Source organism: Hyperolius riggenbachi, chromosome 2 (assembly GCF_040937935.1).
Source record: "Hyperolius riggenbachi isolate aHypRig1 chromosome 2, aHypRig1.pri, whole genome shotgun sequence".
Lineage (NCBI taxonomy): Eukaryota > Metazoa > Chordata > Amphibia > Anura > Hyperoliidae > Hyperolius > Hyperolius riggenbachi.
The window spans coordinates 478615517-478635198 of record NC_090647.1 but is presented as its reverse complement, the minus strand read 5'-3'; positions in this window follow the sequence as shown (position 1 = coordinate 478635198).

Here is a 19682-nt window from a genome sequence, read left to right as displayed (position 1 = left end):
TCTGCATATACTGTCATGCCTCTGTTGCTATACAATTCCCCCCCCAGGCCCCCCCTGCGCTCTGCAGTGCCCCCATAAATCATACGCCGTGCTAGCGACACGCAGTGTGTCGATAGCCGGCTGTTTATCTCTGTATTGTCATTCTCGCCGCTTCCCCCGCCTCCTCCAATCAGCGGGGAGGAAAGGGACGCGGGCGGGAAGCGGTGACATAGAGGAGGCGGGGGAGTGGCGAGACTGACAGTACAGAGGTAAACAGCCGGCTAGCAATGTCGCTAGCACGGCGTTTGATTTATGGGGGCAAGCAGAGCGCAGGGGGGGCCTGGGGGGGGGACTGTATAGCAACAGAGGCTGGACATTATATGCAGACCCAGCCTCTGTGTGCAATTAGGATTCTTAGAACCCACCTCGGGTTCTCTTTAACCATGTGATTCTGCACCATTGACTTCAAATTTAAAATGTCTGGATACCGTTAAACTCAAAATAAAACTCTGATTTACCAAGCAGAACTTGGATGTCCAAAATATTCGGCTGTTCCAAAGTCAAAGGCATTAAAGTCGAGCTGAACTCTTGCACAGGACAGAAAGAAAACATATAGAAATGCACCCTGTATGTATTTAGAGAGTTATCCTGTTTAATACCACTCATTTGTAGCAAAGCACAAAGTTGATTTGATCCCTCAGCTGTGTCAGCTGACTGCCACAGCAGAGAGGTAATTGGTAAATACAGAATGTTAACAATATGTCTGCATACATGAAAGGAGCAAGAAGACACAATGCAGATTACCAGCAAGGAGGTTAATGATGCTCCCTAAATGCATACAAGGACAAGCTCATACAGCTTAAAATAATACACGGAATCTATTACTCCCCACAAAATCCAAAAATTGCAGTTGTGATGTTCTAGGGTACCTGTGGACCCTAAAAAAAAAGAAATTGCTCTACATAAAGATGGCCTAGTTTACAAGATTGCCAACACCCTGAAACTAAGCTGCAGCATGGTGGCCAAGACCATACAGCGGTTTAACAGGACAGGTTCCTACACAGAACAGGTCTCACCACGGTCGACCAAAGATGTTGAGTGCATGTGCTCAGCATCATGGCTATGGCAGAGATCACATGTAGCCCCACCCCCTTGGCAAGAGCTGTGGTTATTATGTAACCTGCAGACTGGAGGTAGATTTTTCTGAGAAGAAGGGGGAAAAAGAGGCTGAAAATTTAGGATTTACCACACTGCAAAATCAAAAAGTTCTACAAAATGAATAACCTTTTTTTGGATCGTAAAGTAGTTTGATTAAATGCATTTGCGAACGTTGGACCTAAATTAAGGCTTTTTTTAAAGCAAATTTAAAATGAAAATAAACTTATGAGATAATGAATTATATGTGTAATACAGCTAAGAAATAGCAAAACTAGAACAGAACCTCTACTTGAGGGACTCACAAGCCGTCTGGAAGGGGCATAAGGCCGCCACGAACTATAAGCCCCCCTCTCAGCATGCAACTCCCAGCATCGAGCTTGCAGAGAGCCTTAGTGACTTCTATTGCAGATTTGAGAACCAGGCGGCACCCGCAGGGCCCCCAGAGCCTCCTGCCCCCTTCTCTAACTTAGAGGTCCTGCAGCCAAGTCTACCTCCCCTGGCTGTGAACGAGGACGAAAGCTTCAGGCCTGGACAGAGTGTCGCCTGCTTGTCTGAAAACTTGTGCACAGCCGCTAGCTCCTTTTCTCTCTTCCATCTTCAACAAATACATCCAAATCCATCCAGAAAGGCAAAGTTCCAGCGTGCTTCAAGAGGTCCACCATCATCCCTGTCCACAAAAAACAGGGTGTCTCTGACCTCAACAACTTCAGGCTGGTGGCTCTCACATCTATCATCATGAAAACCTTTGAAAGCATGGTTCTGCCCCTCCTAAAACGCTCGACTGAGGCCCTGCTGGACCCCTTCCAGTTTGCGTACAGATCCACTGATGACATAATAAACATTTGCCTGAAACTTGTCTGGGTCCACCCCACCCTATGCCAGTGGATCACGGACTACCTAAGCAACAGATCCAAGGCTGTCAAGCTGGACACTATTATCTCGCAACCAAACTCTACCAACACAGGGGCCCCTCAAGGTTGTGTTCTGTCGCCATTCTTATTAACCTTATATACCAACAATTGCAGGTCCACGGCGAGCTCAAAGTCATCAAGTTTGCTGAAGACACCACCATAGTTGACCTCCTACACCAGCGACAGACACAAACTACAGAGGGTCATAAGATCAGCTTAAGACACAGGAACAGCTTTTTCCCCTCTGCTGTCAAATCTTTGAACTCTATGAACTCTCTTCATGCGCCCCCTTACAAGTAGCATTCGGTAGCACATGACTGCACTCTGTGTTAATGTTTATGATTAAACTTCTGTTTTGTACTCTTATTGTATATTATGTCCTGTTCCACACTAGCCCTGTACATGCCAAACAATTCCGGGCACGACTCAGTCATGCTTGGCGAAATAAAGTTTCATGATTCTTGATAAAGTTTCTTGAAATAGAACATTAGTATCAAAGTAAAGAGTCTCATACTTTACTTTCAATTATAAAGTTGTATTTATACCATTATAATATAGTATTATTCAGTGTTATGACATTGCATCAGACTATCACAGTTTCATGTTTAGAATCCACAATCTGTTCCATATGCAATTATCTTTTTCACCTGAGATTTCTCCTAAGTGTTATTTTCAAACTTGACAAGAAAATGCCCTTTAAATCACCAGCAAGCAAGAAAATATTTATAGTAGTTTTGATGGTACTTTTCCATTTACTTTTTGGTACTTTTTCAATTGATGAACATTATTACAAACTAGCCGCCCCGCGGCGTAGCATACGCCACATAAGGGGGTAGCGGGCAGGAAGGTGGTATTGGGCACAGCGGCGGGGATGGGGGTCAGACCCCCCCCCCTCACCTGGGTCCCCCATCTGCGCTCCCCCTCTAGCTGAAGTTCAGCAGCAGCCGCCGCTATTTGTAAGAGGCAGCGGGCAGGGGTGACTCACCTCTTCCGCGTTACAGCGTGCGTTCCACTGTCGTTACTTTCTGCATTAGTAATAAAGAAAGGGGTCGCCTATTGCTAAAGACTACATATATTTGCTTGAATATCACAATACATACTGAAAATGTTCTTTTTGCCAAGAGAAGGCACATTTCATCAGCACGAAAAAAATCCTCACCTCTCTATGAATAACTTTGCATAGAAAATAAAGTCTATGGTCTGGGAATCTTTATCTTGAAATACAATAATTAAAAGCAAATTAAGACAAACTTTACTTAATGCAATACAGTTTTATTACTGTGCACTGTACTTTCATAGATCATTGATTGACCATTACATTTCTCTATGAGCGCTGCACAGCTCTCACCTTTCTCAGCCTCTTGCATATTTCTATCTTCTGCTGTGCTTACACTTACTTGAGACCTCATTCTTGGAGTTGGGTGAGAAAACTAATTTTGACAGCCTGCAAAAGTGTGAGATGATGCTGATAGTAGCAGTCAAGGAAGGGAAGATATGGTTACAGAGTACCCAGCAAGCAGTGATGCACTGGGAGACATCTCAGAGCTAACTCCAACCTGAATTATTGCAAATACTTTCTGTTTTAAGAAAGTAACATTTTTTTCTCTATAGCATTTTAGTAAGAGGACTTTTTGGTAATTGTAGCCCCTTACACACTCCTAGGAGGTCTGGTTCACCATGAGCTGGGTACTCTGTAATTCTGGGTTTTTCAGGTCCTACCCACCCCATAGAGCCACATTTATCCATGTCATGCACTGATGAAGACCAACCAGTCTGTATTCATGTTGGATTATTGTGGCTCTGTAATTTGGATCTGGATCAGATCTGGAGGTGTGGCTAGCTCACAGGGACAACAATGGTTAATTTGCATATATTCAGTAGTGGTGCACTAGGAGACATCTCGGAGTTAACTCCAACCTGAATTATTGCAAATACGTTCTGTTCTAAGGGAAGCTATGCTCATCCTTCCGAGGGCCCTGGAATGCTAGGGGGAGTGGTCAATTTATATACAAACAATCATTAACCCTCTGTATTCATACTCACAACAAGCTTTAGTAATGATAGAAACAACTTGAATGCAAGTTGCATTCGGTTACACTAATGAAGGGTATTCACTTCCGAATAGATGAGCATAGCTTCCCTTTGGCTGCATCTCTCCTAGTCCTGCGCCAGTGCAGCCCTTTTATATAATAATAGGAGCAGTGCAAATCTTATGACCTGTACACACGAGCTGACAGAGGTCACCCATTGGGGATTGTGACATGATCCCTCGGACGACAATCGCTGCGCTGATGCAGTACAGACTAGCTAGCTATACAGTTGATAAAACATTCCGTTGCTATGCAGGGAAACACATGTGATACCACGTGGCAGACGTGGCAAATGGCGTGCACAAAAAATTAAATAAACAAAACAAAACAGCCGCTGGGAGGTACTTACCTCGGGAGGGGGAAGTCTCTGGATCTTAAGGCCTCCCCCGTCTTTTTCACCCTCCCGGATCCAGCATTGGCTGCCCCCCAAAATACAGCGGACAGGATTGCTTGTCGGCTGTGGCGCCTGCAATATTTACGCTCTCGGCCCCAGTGCAGGCGCAGTAGCAACTTTCCTGCACAGTAGAGTGGACCCAATCGGGCTTGGCTATTTCCGCCGGAGCCCATTGGAAAGCCGCTACTGCACCTGTGCTGGAGCCCGGAAGGTAAATATTTACGTCATCGCCCCTGTTCAGAGGCTGCCGGTGCTGGATCCTGGAGGATGAAGAGGATGGGGGAAGCCTCATTAGGATCCAGAGTCTTTCCACTCCAAAGGTAAGAACCCCCCCAGGCTCAGAGTGAAAAGAGATGTCAAATAGAGCAGGGGTGTCACAGTGGGTCGAAATTGAAAACTGGAACCAAGTTGTGAGCCAACCTCGATGTTTTGTGGCCACCTCCCTCCCTTATACAGTTCCCTGGTGTCTAATTATCCTCCTCCCTCCCCTTTACAGTTGCCTGGTGTCTATTTCCCTCCCCTATATAGTTTCCTTGTGTCTAATGCCCTACCTTCCCTCCTTTATACAGCTTTGCTGGTGTCTAGTGCCCCCCTCCCCTATACAGTTCCCTAGTGGCCACCCTCCCTCCCCTATACAGTTCCCTGGTGTCTAGTGGCTTCATAGTTTCAGCGCTTAGCCAATAGCCATATAGGCTTAGCACTCAGGTGCTCCTAGACCAAATATAATGCAAAGTGGGGAAACCACTTGCTGGCCAAATTTGATGTCAATGCGAGCCAACAGGTCAGAGTTTGAGATGTATACTCTAGAGCAGAGTCACCTAACCCTATACTCAAGGCCCACCAACAGGACATGTTTTGCAGGAAACCACAAACATGCACAGGTGAGGTAATTAGTGCCTCAGCAGAGCTGATTAACTACCTCTGTGAATTTTCACAAAACATGCACTGTTGGTGGGCCTTGAGGACAGGGTTGGGGAACATATTGTTCATCACATCTCTTCCTTGTGGAAGATACTGAAATCTGATTTGGGGTCTCTTAGACTCCTATGCCAGTGCAGTGCTAAATGAAAGATACTTTTTTTGTTATCCTAATTTACGTATTAGAGGGGCTGATATGAGAAACCTCTATGGGTGTCTTGGGGATGGGGTAGTTTACATAAATTTCCAGCAAAACTTTCTGATTATAATGTGACATTTATTGCAAACTGGCCAGTTTCGCAACTAAACTCATTTCCTCCATCCCAAGGATCAGCTTTCACTACAGTGGTTTGTGGCAGGTTTGTTTTTGCCAACAGAACCTGCTGGCAATTTAAAAATAGCAAGTAACATAGTGGATGCTGCTAAGACAAAACACTGTGCTATAGGATAGTCTCAAGAGAGGTCATATAAAAGTGAAATATACAAAGTCTTGTTCGACAGGAAACATAATGATAATAAAAACAGTTAATGTTTTGTTGCGCACATCCAATAATACTTTCTGTACATTTAAATAATTCTATATATAGGGAACAGCACAAGTTCTGAGCACCTTTTTCCTGGCCTGCAAAAAATCCTGAACTTTTCACCTTACACAAGCCAGGAATCTGAAGCTGTATGTGTACTAAGTTGAACAATTAATATTTATGGACATATGCCAAACATTTGATATTTACATTCAATGTAGTTTGAACTCCACTGGTGCCCCTAAGGAGCCTGGTGACCTTTCATGAGTTAAACATAATCACCGGGTCATAAATTAGCAGCTTCTCGAAGCCTTGACACTCTTAGGAACCAACTGTGACCTCCTGGAAGGAGCTCGTGAACTTTCATTGTCAGCATTCTCACCTTGGCTTTGTATAAACATATAATTCCGGATTATCCACTTAAAATAACCGTTCTTGGAGAAATGAGGTTTCCAGTCCTTCCTTAACTTCCCTAGAAGCCTGCTAGCAGTAGACTAGACATCTCAGTCGCTTTGAAGACGGAGAAGAAAGAATACATGCTAAAAGTAGTGCTACGCATTGGACAGCAAGTCGTTTTCTGGATAGTGCAAAGTTCTTGTCTTTATCCATGAAAAAATGGAGCTTAGAATCCAGACTATTCCCACCGGGGAGATCATTCGTGTGGTCAACCACGATGGAGAGGCTTTGTGTCCTAACTGCAAAAACGTAAGATTACTATCTCGCCTATATTATTTATCAGTTAAAATCTCACCATGGTCTTATAATTATTCAATAGTATATATTCTAAGCATTACACAATGTGATTAACTGTTTCCCATTTAACTCAATGAGTTCTATTGCTGAGAGCTTTGTACTCTCATGCCAGTTTAATGTATCACAATTTTTGAATAAGGAATGCTCTGTAATTTGTAAATCAAACCAGCCATTCTGAGGCTTGCCTAGACATGACTGTGGTGTTGCTTAATGTAACCATACGCTTATTGATGTTCTCTGATTGCAAGGAGGGAAGGATGATCAGGAGATCTGTTTTCCAGATAACACTTTCATAATGAATGTTAAGTTCAGGGTCAGGAGGCTAGACTTGGTCTGTTGTTCTGCAGATTGCCTTCATGTGTGCCTTGCCAAAGCCACTTTAAAAGCCTGTTCATGGATATCTGTAGGGGGCCAAGTGGAAGGATCATATACCTCCCTCCCACCAAATACACACACACCCCAACCCCAAAGTCAAACTATCTAAAGTCATAGCTAACATCTGTTTGTGGACTCTGCTGTGCGTAACTACTGGGTCCCATGGCTCCCCCAAGGTTAATATACTTTTAATGACTGTATTTTAATATTTAATACAGAGTTCATGGTTTGTATAAAGAGTTGGGTAGGCCTATTTTTAACATTGAGTCTCAAGCAACCAGAAAGCACACTTATTCGGCATCTGTCGGAGCCAGATAACCAAGACTTTACTGTAATTAGTCTGCGTAGACATTATGTGTGAACTAAAAATCAATGTTTTAAGTGAGATTTATATACTCTTCATCTATTACTAAGAAACATTTGTAACGTGCAATTATATATATATTATTATTATTATATATTATTATATATTTATATAATATCATTTATATATATATACAGTGGGATGCGAAAGTTTAGGCACCCTTGTTAAGCGTCATGATTTTCCTGTATAATTCGTTGGTTGTTACAATAAAAAATGTCAGTTAAATATATCATATAGGAGACACATACAGTGATATTTGAGAAGTGAAATTAAGTTTATTGGATTTACAGAAAGTGTGTAATAATTGTGTAAACAAAATTAGGCAGGTGCATAAATTTGGGTACCACAAAAAAGAAATGAAATCAATATTTAGTAGATCCTCCTTTTGCAGAAATTACAGCCTCTAAACGCTTCCTGCAGGTTCCGCTGAGAGTCTGGATTCTGGTTGAAGGTATTTTGGACCATTCCTCTTTACCAAACATCTAGTTCATTCAGGTTTGATGGCTTCCGAGCATGGACAGCTCTCTTTAACTCACACCACAGATTCTCAATTATATTCATGTCTGGGGACTGAGATTGCCATTTCAGAACATTTTACTTGTTCTTCTGCATGAATGCCTTCATGGATTTTGAGCAGTGTTTAGGGTCGTTGTCTTGTTGAAAGATCCAGTCCCGGCATAGCTTCAGCTTTGTCACTGATTACTGGACATTGATCTCCAGAATCTGCTGATACTGAGTGGAATCCATGCGTCCCTCAACTTTGACAAGATTCCCAGTCCCTGCACTGGCCACACAGCCACACAGCATGATGGAACCACCACCATATTTTACTGTAGGTAGCAGGTATTTTTCTTGGAATGCTGTGTTGTTTTTCCTCCATGCATAACACCCCTTGTTATGCCCAAATAACTCAATTTTAGTTTCATCAGTCCAGAGCACCTTATTCCAAAATAACGCTGGCTTGTCCAAATGTGCTTTAGCATACCTCAAGCATCTCTGTTTGTGCTGTGGGCGGAGAAAAGGCTTCCTCTGTATCACTCTCGCATACAGCATCTCCTTGTTTAAAGGGCGCCAAATGTTTGAACGATGCACAGTGACTCCATCTGCAACAAGATGATGTTGTAGGTATTTGGTGCTGGTCTGTGGGTTGACTCTGACTGTTCTCACCATTCGCTGCTTCTGTTTATCCGAGATTTATCTTGGTCTGCCACTTCGATCCTTAACTTGAACTGAGCCTGTGGTCTTCCATTTCCTCAATATGTTTCTAATTGTGGAAACAGACACCTAAAATCTCTGAGACAGCTTTCTGTATCCTTCCCCTAAACCATGATGGTGAACAATCTGTCTTCAGGTCATTTGAGAATTGTTTTGAGACCCCCATGTTGCTACTCTTCAGAGAAAATTAAAAGAGGAGGGAAACTTACAATTGACCCCCTCAAATACTCTTTCTCATAATTGGATTCATCTGTGTATGTAGGTCAGGGGTCACTGAGCTTACCAAGCCAATTTGAGTTCTAATAATTAGTTCTAAAGGTTTGCAATCAATAAAATGATGCACCTGCCTAATTTTATTTAAACAATTATTGCACACTTTCTGTAAATCCAATAAACTTAATTTCACTTCTCAAATATCACTGTGTGTGTCTCTTATATGATATACTAGCTGATTGCCCGGCATTGCCCGGCTACGTCTTTGGCTGGTGTTGGCTCCGCCCACTTTTCGTAAAACAATTATTAAATCGCCTAGTTTGTGAGCTTTGCGGCCTTTGGCATCAATAATTTGCATTGAAATTAAACAAATCTGATTGGTTGTTTTTGGCTCCACCCCCTTTTCTGAATTTGAACACCAGTCACCCAATGACCAACTGTACCAGGTTTGAGGCTTGTGTCAATAACAGTGCAAGAACAGCAGCAACTAAATATTCCCCTTGAAAATCAATAGGTGAATTTTAATTGGCTTTTGTAGGCTCCACACACTTTTCTGAATATTAATCCTAGTCATCCAGTGACCAACTGTGCAATGTTTGAGAACCCTGCCATTAACAGTGTAAGAATGGCTGCAGTTTACATTTTCCCAGTGTAATTAGTATTTTTTTCCGTCCACTTTTTGGTTATGGGAATAAAAAGTATCCTATATGTTATTCCAGGTAATGTACTATGTGTGTGCCAAATTTTATTCAAATCCGACCAGCCATTTTTGCGTGATCGAGTAACAAAAATCCAAACAGAGAGAGAGAGAGAGAGAGAGAGAGAGAGACTCTTTAGAGGATGCAATGCATACTAAGCTAAAGAGCCCATTTATACAGGTATATCAAAAATATGAACTGTCAGCTTGCATTTTTAACAAATAGACACGTCAGACATGCTGTTTATAGAGTGTGATCGGGAACATTTCTTCATAGGAATAGCTTTGTCACCTTTTAGGGCCCTTTTCCACTAAAAATCACAATTGCAAACACACTCCAATGCGATTTCTCACATTTGAACATGTGTTTCTGTGCAGTTTCACATGAACAGGAAATCTCATTACTGGTACATTTTTCTTAAATCGCATAGCACGCATTTGGTATGTGATTTTCATGCGTTTCCATAGACTTTAACCCAAACATAACATAACAACATCTTCTGTACAATGCTGCGGAAGATGTCAGCACTTTATCAATACAAAATTATAATAATGTGTTTTCTTAAGTGACCTACTTTGTTTATATGTCTCGCCTTTCTATGGAACTAGACGGCTCCTTTAATAGGCAGTTTTAGCTATGATGTCTACCTTTGTCTCTGTCAGCTTCTGATATACCCGGTACTTATAAAGGAAGAATATACATATAATGATTACTTTAATAATGAATCTATCAGTTGTTAGTACTGTTTGAACAGTCAGAACCACTAATGATGATTCTTTCTAGACTGTGTAGAGGAAGCACCTGGCTGTACACATGGAAGACATAGAGAAGAAACAACAGGACATGGTATTATGAAAATACTGTGACTGTACACTGCTGCGGGGTAGGACTATATCCGTTATACGAGTAGAGCACAGTCTGAGTTTTGACTCCAACTGGGAAGCCGAATTTGTATTTTTTTATGGGAGGTGGGTTCCCAGATGTCTACAGAGTCTTTGGTGTCTTGGTTGGCACAGAAATAAAATGAAAGTCACATTTGTCACATTGTTTCTGACTGTCAGGAACCAGCCCGCGGCACGCCTGCGTATACGGTTCCCGACTGCGGGTTTGACCAGATCGAGAGGGGAAGCAGCCTTTGTCGAGCTACCACAAGGCTGTGACCCCTCAAACACTTCTCACTGCCACCACTAGCTGTTGCTAGACACGTCCACTCGGCTGCCGAGTTACTCGCACTGGCGTTTTCGCACGTTGGGTCAGCTGCGCGCTTTAGACCAACGTATGACAACCCCCCACCCCCCCACACACACAATTGCAATCTTACACTGTAGTGAAGCAAAACCACTAACAGTTGTTCCGAACGATACTGTTAGCCACTCCGAGACTTCCCACTCTGCTGTCGAGCGCAGCAAATGACCCATACACACAATGCAATTACAATCTTATACGGTAGTGTTGCTCAATCATACAATCAGGCATGGACTTATACACAGTTACACTTCAGTCTCTTCTAGGCTATGAGTGTTGGCTTAGTACAGCAGAAGTCAAACTTATTAAATAACAATTTAATATTCCAGGTAAAAAGTGGAACAATGCAGAAAATAATATATACAAAAGATTTACAAAAACAAAGTAAAAATTACAATGATACACACAAGATAGGTTTGCATAAAAATAAAAGGGAAATAAACGTAAAGTGAACTTTTACCAACGCAAATGTCCAACCGTGGAGGGACACGGATTTACCGATTTCGATCGGGATCCGCTCTGGCGATGTGCTACCCTCAAGAGAAGATAATTTTTAGGCATCTGGCCCTGCTTTTTATACTGGGATATATGCCTGGAGGCTGCAACCTCATTGGGAAGATGGAGGAACTAGTTTTAATTAACTTTTCAGACATAATTTAATTCCCAGAGATCTAACTTCCACATGTAAAAGTGTATTTCACAGCAGATTAAAGGTGAGGAGTTGACTGCTCTTGGCATAATAAGCCATTTCCTGGCCAGAGGCTAGTTAGCCAATTAGCAGTTCCTGCTCCTATTCACCATCGGTCACCTTCAGATGCAAACGTAGTTTCCCAGACAATCCCACCTGAGACAGCAGATCAAAGTAGTGGCCTAATGAGCCAGTTCCTTGCCCCAAGCTAGTAACTCCAGGTACCAGCTTCCTTTTAGCAGACATCCACATGACACAGGCAGAAAAATGAAAGAATATGTTCCTGTATATTACCGTACATGTCATCATCATCACGAATATCCTTACACCTCCTTCTTCATCTTGGTGCAAGGCAGATAGAAAAATGAAAACATACTCCTGTATTATCCCAACATCATAACTAGCTGCTATATTCCTGACACTGACAATACAGGTAGTTCCCAACTTACATACACTCAACATGCAAACAACTCGCCAATACAAACAGCCTGAAAATGTGAAATATGATTCTGTGGGAACAAGTGAATTTTTTTTTTTAAAGACCTTGGTTTTGAGAGAATCATTTAAAATAAATTCAAAGAGAAAATGTTTTTTAACCACTTCCGTGGTTTACTACAGTGTACCTATGTCGGGCAGGACTTCAGTTCATGCCCAGCCACGTACATATTCATCAATGGCTGCAGAAGGCCGCTGCTCGCTCCCGTCGCGCAGTACTCGCTGCCGGCCGTTAGAGGGGAGATGAATGAATGGGAATGCAGTCGTCTCCATGTCAATAACCGCCAGCATCAATGAGATGTCGTGATCATTGTACATTGTAACAGATCAAGTAACACGTCCACGCATTACTTCCTGTTCACATACTTACAGTGCGCTAATAGGAAAAATGTGTGAGTACATCTTGTGGCTAAATAGTAAAATTACACCTACATACATTTATTTTAATAAAAAGACCCATACTTACATTTAAAATTAACTCTTTCCCTCCCACCCTCTTCCAAAGTTACCTACATAAATTATATGCATATAAAAAAAAGACAAATTAAAAAAAATACATTAATAGTTACTTTAGGGACTGAACTTTTTTTTAATATGTATGTCAAAAGCGTATATTAATGTTATTTATGAAATTATGGGCTTGTACTTAGTGATGACGCAAAATTAAAGAAATTCACCTTTATTTCCAAATAAAATATTGCAGCCATACATTTAACTAGGGAAATATTTTAAACGTTTTAAAACCCGGGAAAATGGGCAAATGAAATGTGTGGGTTTTAATTACAGTAGCATGTATTATTTTCAAAATATATAATAGCTGAAAACTGAGAAACAATGAATTTTTTTGTCCATTTTTTTCTTATTTTTCCCATTAAAAAACATTTAGAATAAAATAATTCTTAGCAAAATGTACGACCCAAAAAAAGTCTAGTTGGTGGCAAAAAATACAAAATAAAGATCGTTTCATTGTGATAAGTAGTAATAAAGTTATAGGCGAATGAATGGATGGAGTGCTGAAAGACGAAAATTACTCTTGTACAGAAGCGGAAAAACCCTTCAGTAGTGAAGTGGTTAAACCAGTAATATAACATTTTGCTGTAGTACACTGAGGGCACAGGCCAGGGGGACAGAAATGACACAGTGGGGAGACAGAAAGGGACACTGAAGGCACGAGGGAACAGAGGTGACACTGGAGGCACAAGGGATCATAGAGGAGGTAAGGGGACAGAGACGGCATAGTGTTTCGACTTATGGATAGATTAAGGTTAAGAATGACCCTGCAGTCCCTATCTTATTCGTTAACTGGCGACTACCTGTAAAGAACAAGTACAGTCAATGTAAAATTAAAACAAAACGGATAACATCAAAAATTATACTATTATAGAGTTAAAAGACAAATATTAACATTCCATTACTATTTAACAATTAAAAACTAAAATGCAGCATTAAAAAAATGAATTAAGAGGGTATAAATGTTTTTTGTTTGTTTTTTTATAGTGGGATTATTCTAAACAGGTATGACTTTTTGCCTATGATAAAAAGTCAATTATTCATATTGATCTAATTCTAATGTTCTAATTGTACGCAGAACAGATTAAAAATTAGAACAGCAAAGGCAGTGAAAGAGGCAAAATGTTCAGTCTTTCAATATTTACTTTTTAAACTATATTTATTTTATATTGTATTTGCTACTCTGCATGTACTTATGCAGGAGATGTACGTGAAGCATAGTGGAATCCTTAAACCACTGTCAACATACAAACCATATTTTAGGTCTGAACAAACTTGCAACTTAGGTCACCCAAAACAGTTGTTCAGGAACCTGCCAACTGCTTGTTAGGCCTGGGACTCACTACAAAGCGCTATTGCTAGCGATTTGTGGTAGCGCAATCGTTCTTCAGCCTGCTAGCTGTGATTGTGTCTGACAGGCTGCAAAAAAGAAAAAAGGCCATTATTTGAATGTACAGCGCTGCGATCTCCTGCAGCGCTGTATGGGGGACAGCTCTGTCACTGAGCTGTCCCCTCGAGTGGCTCAAAAACTGATCGCTCTCATAGGCTGATGCCTATGAGGGGCGATCACACTGATTGGCTCTCGGGTGGAGGGAGGGAGAGTGGGAAGAAGAAAAAATAAAAAAACAAACATACAGCAGCAATCAGATGCCATCAACAGAAAGTTCTGTTGGTGGCAAGAAAAGGGGGCAAAATTAATTTGTGTGCTAAGTTGAATGGCTGTGCAGCAAACTGTTAAAGCTGCAGTGTGCTGAACTGTAAAAAAATGGCCTGGCCACTAGGGGGGTGTAAGCCTGTGGTCCTCAAGCAGTTAAAGAAAAAAATGTCTTTGGCACAGCTGATACAAATCCTGCAATAAATCTGCAGTGTGTCTACTTTCTGCTTACACGGAAGCAGACATAAGTTTAACTTTCCATGTTTTACATATTAGCTCTTCTGCTGAGGTAGCCAGCTGACACAGCTGAGAGATCAAATTACAGCTGTGATTAGTCACAGATGAGGTGGAATTAGACAGGCCAAACTCTCTAAATACATACAGGCTGCATTTCTATATGTTTTCCTTCTGTCCTGTGCCAGAGTTCAGGTCCACTTGTGACAGGCTATCCTGGGTGGTGTCACGATTCTCACATTCTGCAGTAATCAGGATTGTTTGATGCATTTCAATCTGGTGGGCTTGCTGGTGGCTCTATACTTGGTGAGTATACATACCGGTATTTTCTTTATCTTTGTAGATTTAAATCTATATACATGTTTCCTCATATGAATGTGTCATATTTGTATGTGTTATTTATAGATATACACAGTATATAGATACTGTATATAGCAACTTTGTGTAATGGGTGGCAAGCATGTGGGCTGCCCTCCAGTGGTCAAAAAAGCTTTATTTCCACACATATTTCTGACCAATTACCAATTCAATCAATCAAACAAATAAACATAAATAAATAGTAATTGGTAATTAACACTGGTGGTAATTTTGCCCCCCCCCCCCCCCCCCCCCAAAAGTTACCATATAGATTATTGTGAATAGAGCCCAATGTAGAACAGAAGTGGGTTCAGACAGCACTTCTCTCTCTTTCTCTGCATATGGTTGGGCAGTAGCAGCTCAGCAGAAGAGACATTCAGGGAGCTTAGAAGGTTTTTTGAAAGCTTTATTTGAGAACCCACCAGGCAGTCGAATCCTCTCCTCTGCAGGCATCAGAGGCCGTGAATTAGTGCATTTAAACTGGGTTTACCTGTTTCAAATCACACATGCCCAGTAAACATAGATGCTGCATTTGAACTGGACATATTCAAATTTCTGACCCATGTATGCGCAAGAAAAAGGCAGAACTCAAAGGAAAGAAAATGTGTATGAGCTTTTCTTTTACTAGGCATGTGTGGTTTGTGAACTCGCACACCTCCTCCTTGACCCCACCGTTACCACGCAGGGACCCTTGGACCATATTTGACAAGAGCTTGCCGGATATGTTTCTCGTGGCCGCGCTCTCCTTTGTTTATGAGCAGGTCCATTATGCACTTGCATAGTACAGTCACACTTGTACACAAAGGATAATGTGGACACGAATTAGTAGAGGGGGCCCTCTTCTAATTTGCATTCACATTATCCTTGTGAAGTGCAGGACCAAGCAGTGGGGTCAAGGAAGGCAAGGTTCTGCTTTTCTTCTAACATAGCTGACCAGCATACATTTGTGGACAGCTGTGGCAAGTTGCAGATTGCTCTGTATAAATAGGGATGACCAATGAGATGCTAGTATTTCAACTTCGAATTGGTGGCTTTATATTGGATCATCTTTTGCTTGGGCATAACTACAGGGGAGCAGCCACTGTCACTGCAGGGGGCCCAGGGCTGTAGGGTGGCCCCGACTGCTACTTGACTTTCTCTAATCAAGGGGTACATCCTTCAGAATCTGTGTTTTTTATGACTACTCTTGTTATAGGTATAAAGATTATGATGGCCACACATTGCCGGCTCTAGCGTGGGGCAAGAGGGGGCAGGGCCCCCTCAAATAAAAGTCCTGCCCCCTCAATCATGGCAGAGTGGCAGGGAGGGGTGGCGGGGCACAGCGGAACAGCGGGCAGGGGACATGCCCACCTTCCCCGCCAGACTGTGGGATCCCTGTAGTGAACTGGCCACATCGTCTAATAGATGCTGGGCCAGTTCATCCCCGCAGCCCGTAGCTCACCTCTCCACCTTGCATAGTCTTCTGGCAGGCCGAGCAGGGCTACGGGAAGATGGCGCCTGAAGCCCTGTACTGGAGACTATTTGTGTCTCCAGTGCGGGGCTTCGGGAGTCATCTTCCCGTAGCCCTGCTCTCTGCCTGTCAACGCGAGACTTTCACAGGCGCTGGCTGCGCGCTGCAGATCATCGGGGGAAGCTGCGCCCAGGGAGAGGCATCTCCTGCAGGTGAGTAAATACTTTTTATTTTTTAGGCCTCTTTCACAGTGGGACGTTAAAGTCACATGTTATAAAAAATTATAACGCAAACTAATGCACAGCAATACAAAGTCTGTGCGCCATTCACAGTGCACACGTTGCGTTGTGTGTAACGTGTAGCAATATTTAGAAAGTGCTGCATGCTGTGCGTTTAGCAATACATTTGTTGTGTTATGTGTGTTGCACATGCTCAGTAATGTTTTTTTGTTTTTTAAGTAAGGCATGTGCCATTTTCGTTCCATCAGTATGCGGCGAAAACGGCGCACCAAGAGACCCATAACGCAGTGCAAAATAACGTCCAATTTCATAACCTACATGCGCTGCTTTAGGGGGACGTTGTGCGACTTTAACGTTGCATCAAACGCAACGTCCCACTGTGAAAGAGGCCTAAAGGTGGTCATAAGTTTGTGGTGAAACGCTGGCCACATTACGATTATTTTATGGTGAAACACTGGCCACATTACGATAATTTTTTTGTGAAACACTTGCCACATTACGATTATTTTCTGGTAAATCGCTGCTGTATTACGATTATTTTCTGATGCAAGATTGCAGCATTACGATTATTTTATGGTGAATCATTGCTGCATTACAATTATTTTTTTGTGCAATACTGCCACATTACGATTATTTTATGGTGAATCATTGCTGTGTTACGATTATTATTATTTTTTTTCTAACTTTGATTTTTATTAATGTATAAAATCAATTACAATGAGTAAACAGTGCCAGGATACCATATAACCAAGTGTTACATCACCTGTGGACGTGAGTTGAGGAACAGGAGAGAGAGTCAACATCCGCATATTTGCATAGGAATTAAGTACGGCTTACAATATATGGTACATCATGGCTTCCAGGCCTATTAACAGAACAATATGAAACATAACAACCTCCCCCCCCCCCAAAAAAAAGTGAACAGAGTGTCCGGGGCAGAGACCTACTTAGGAAGTGAGAATATAGATGAGGCTATAAGGTTGATCGAGTAAAAGGGCGTGGGCTAGGTGGGGCCCAGGCAGGGCTATTGAGTCGCCTTCCATAGAGACTCAGCTTGCAGTAATAAGGGCACTACAGATTGCTTTGCTTAGCGAGAAGAGATCCAATCCGACCACTTGCTCCAGACCCCAAGAAATCGGTCTGGCCTGTTAGTAAGGGATGAGGTGATGTGTTCCAGGGAATATATCTCTCTGATTTTTAGTATCAATGTATTTCGGGGAGGTGGAGGATTTTTCCATGACTTAGCCAATATGGATTGGGCTGCGTTGCAGACATGAGCTATAAAGGCATTGGAGTTTTTGAAGAGTCGTGGAATATGCTTGTGAAATAAGGCTACCCAGGGGTCAGGTTGAATATCCCCTCCCAGGACCTCAGAAATAAGCCCAAAACACATATGCCAGAAAGATAATACTACTGGGCACTCCCACCAGCAATGTAGTTGATCAGTACCTAGGCCGCATCCCCTGAAGCAACAGTCAGCATTGGAAAGGCCCCACTGATGAAGTTTAGATAGGGTGCGGTACCAGTCATACAGTATCTTATGAATCACATTAATTTAGGATTTGGCCATACTACCGAAGGTAGCGTCCCATGCCTTTTCATCCGGGTGGAAGTTAAGTTTGTCTTGCCATTTACTCATTGCTGGAGTAATAGTGTCTAGGGTCTGATACCATATTAGTGAATACATGTCAGAAATGAGGCCCTTTTTAATATTTCTGCTTATGAACTCCCTTTCAATTGGGTTTAGCTTGAGCGTTAAGCCTGTTTTCGAGAGAAGTAAGACATAACCCCTAAGTTGCAGGTATCGAAATATCTCTGATGAGGGGAGAGAATACTTATTGGATAGGGCCGGCCAAGGCAGTATTTTATTTTCTTCCATTAGGAAAAAAAGAATACCTCTGCACCCACACCTGGAGTTCCAGGCCAGGAGCAAACTCCATGTTGCTGAAGAGAGCTGTTAATTGGGAACATTGTCTATTTAGGCCCAGTAGCTTGTGTATTCGGTTCCATAGGTGGAGGGCTTTCTGAATTAGTGGGTGGTCGTGCAGTGAAGGAATGGCCGGTTTAGCCGTCCATATGAGGCTAGAGATAGGGAAAGGTCGTATGAGGGAAGCCTCTAGGTCTACCCATCTGGTCGTACCTATTGGGGTGGCCCATTGGATGGTCTGCCCAAAAGTAGTGTAATAGCTTAGGGGCCCCAAAACCACCCTGGAGTTTGCTCCTGGCCAGATATTGATATTTGATCCTAGGGGGTCTATAACTCCAAATGAATTTAGTGATATGCGATTAAAGCTTACGTATGTCAGCTGCAACTTCGTCTATTGGAAGGACCCTGAACAGATAAAGTAGTTTAGGCAGAAGGGTCATCTTGACCGCCGCTATATGGCCAATGAGAGAGAGTTGATACCCAGACCATTCCCTTAGAAGATTGTGCAGTGAGTTCAGCATGGGGGAATAATTGGTGGCATAAAAGTTATCGAGCTCGGGTGTAAGAAGTATCCCGAGGTACATTTATCTTTAAACTTAAAGCCGAAGGCTGTGGATAGAGCTATCTTCTGGGGATTTGACAGACCAAAGGCCGTTGCCTCAGATTTGGATTTATTCGTTTTAAAGCCTGAGACTCTACAGAAGTCATCAATAAGTCTGAAAAGGTTAGGGAGAGAGACCTGGGGGTTGGATAAAGAATAAATTGTGTCATCAGCAAAGAGGACTATCTTGTAAGATGCCCCCCCCCCCCCCCCCCCGATGTAGATTCCTGAGATATCCGGGCTGTTTCTCACCAATATAGCCAGGGGCTCGATACAGAGGTCGAACAGGAGGGGAGAGAGAGGACACCCTTGGCGCGTGCCGTTTAGGATTGGGAATTATGTCGATGTCAGACCCATGTTTCTAATTGCTGCTGTAGGGCCAGTGTACAACTCACTATATTCAAAAAGCCTGGTGGTAGGCCAAATTTTTGCATTGCGAACCTCATATATCTCCAGTCCTCCCTGTCGAACGCCTTCTCCGCAACCAGAGATAGGAGCAGAGAAAGCGTCCGACAGGATCGCATGACCTCCATTACGCCCAGAGTCCTACGAACATTATCTGTGGTCTGGCGTCCCATTATAAAGCCTGTCTGGTCCGGATGAATCACTGTATGAAGGCATTTATTTAGCCTGATCGCAAAGACTTTGGCAATAATCTTGAGGTCTATATTAATTAGCGATATTGGGCGG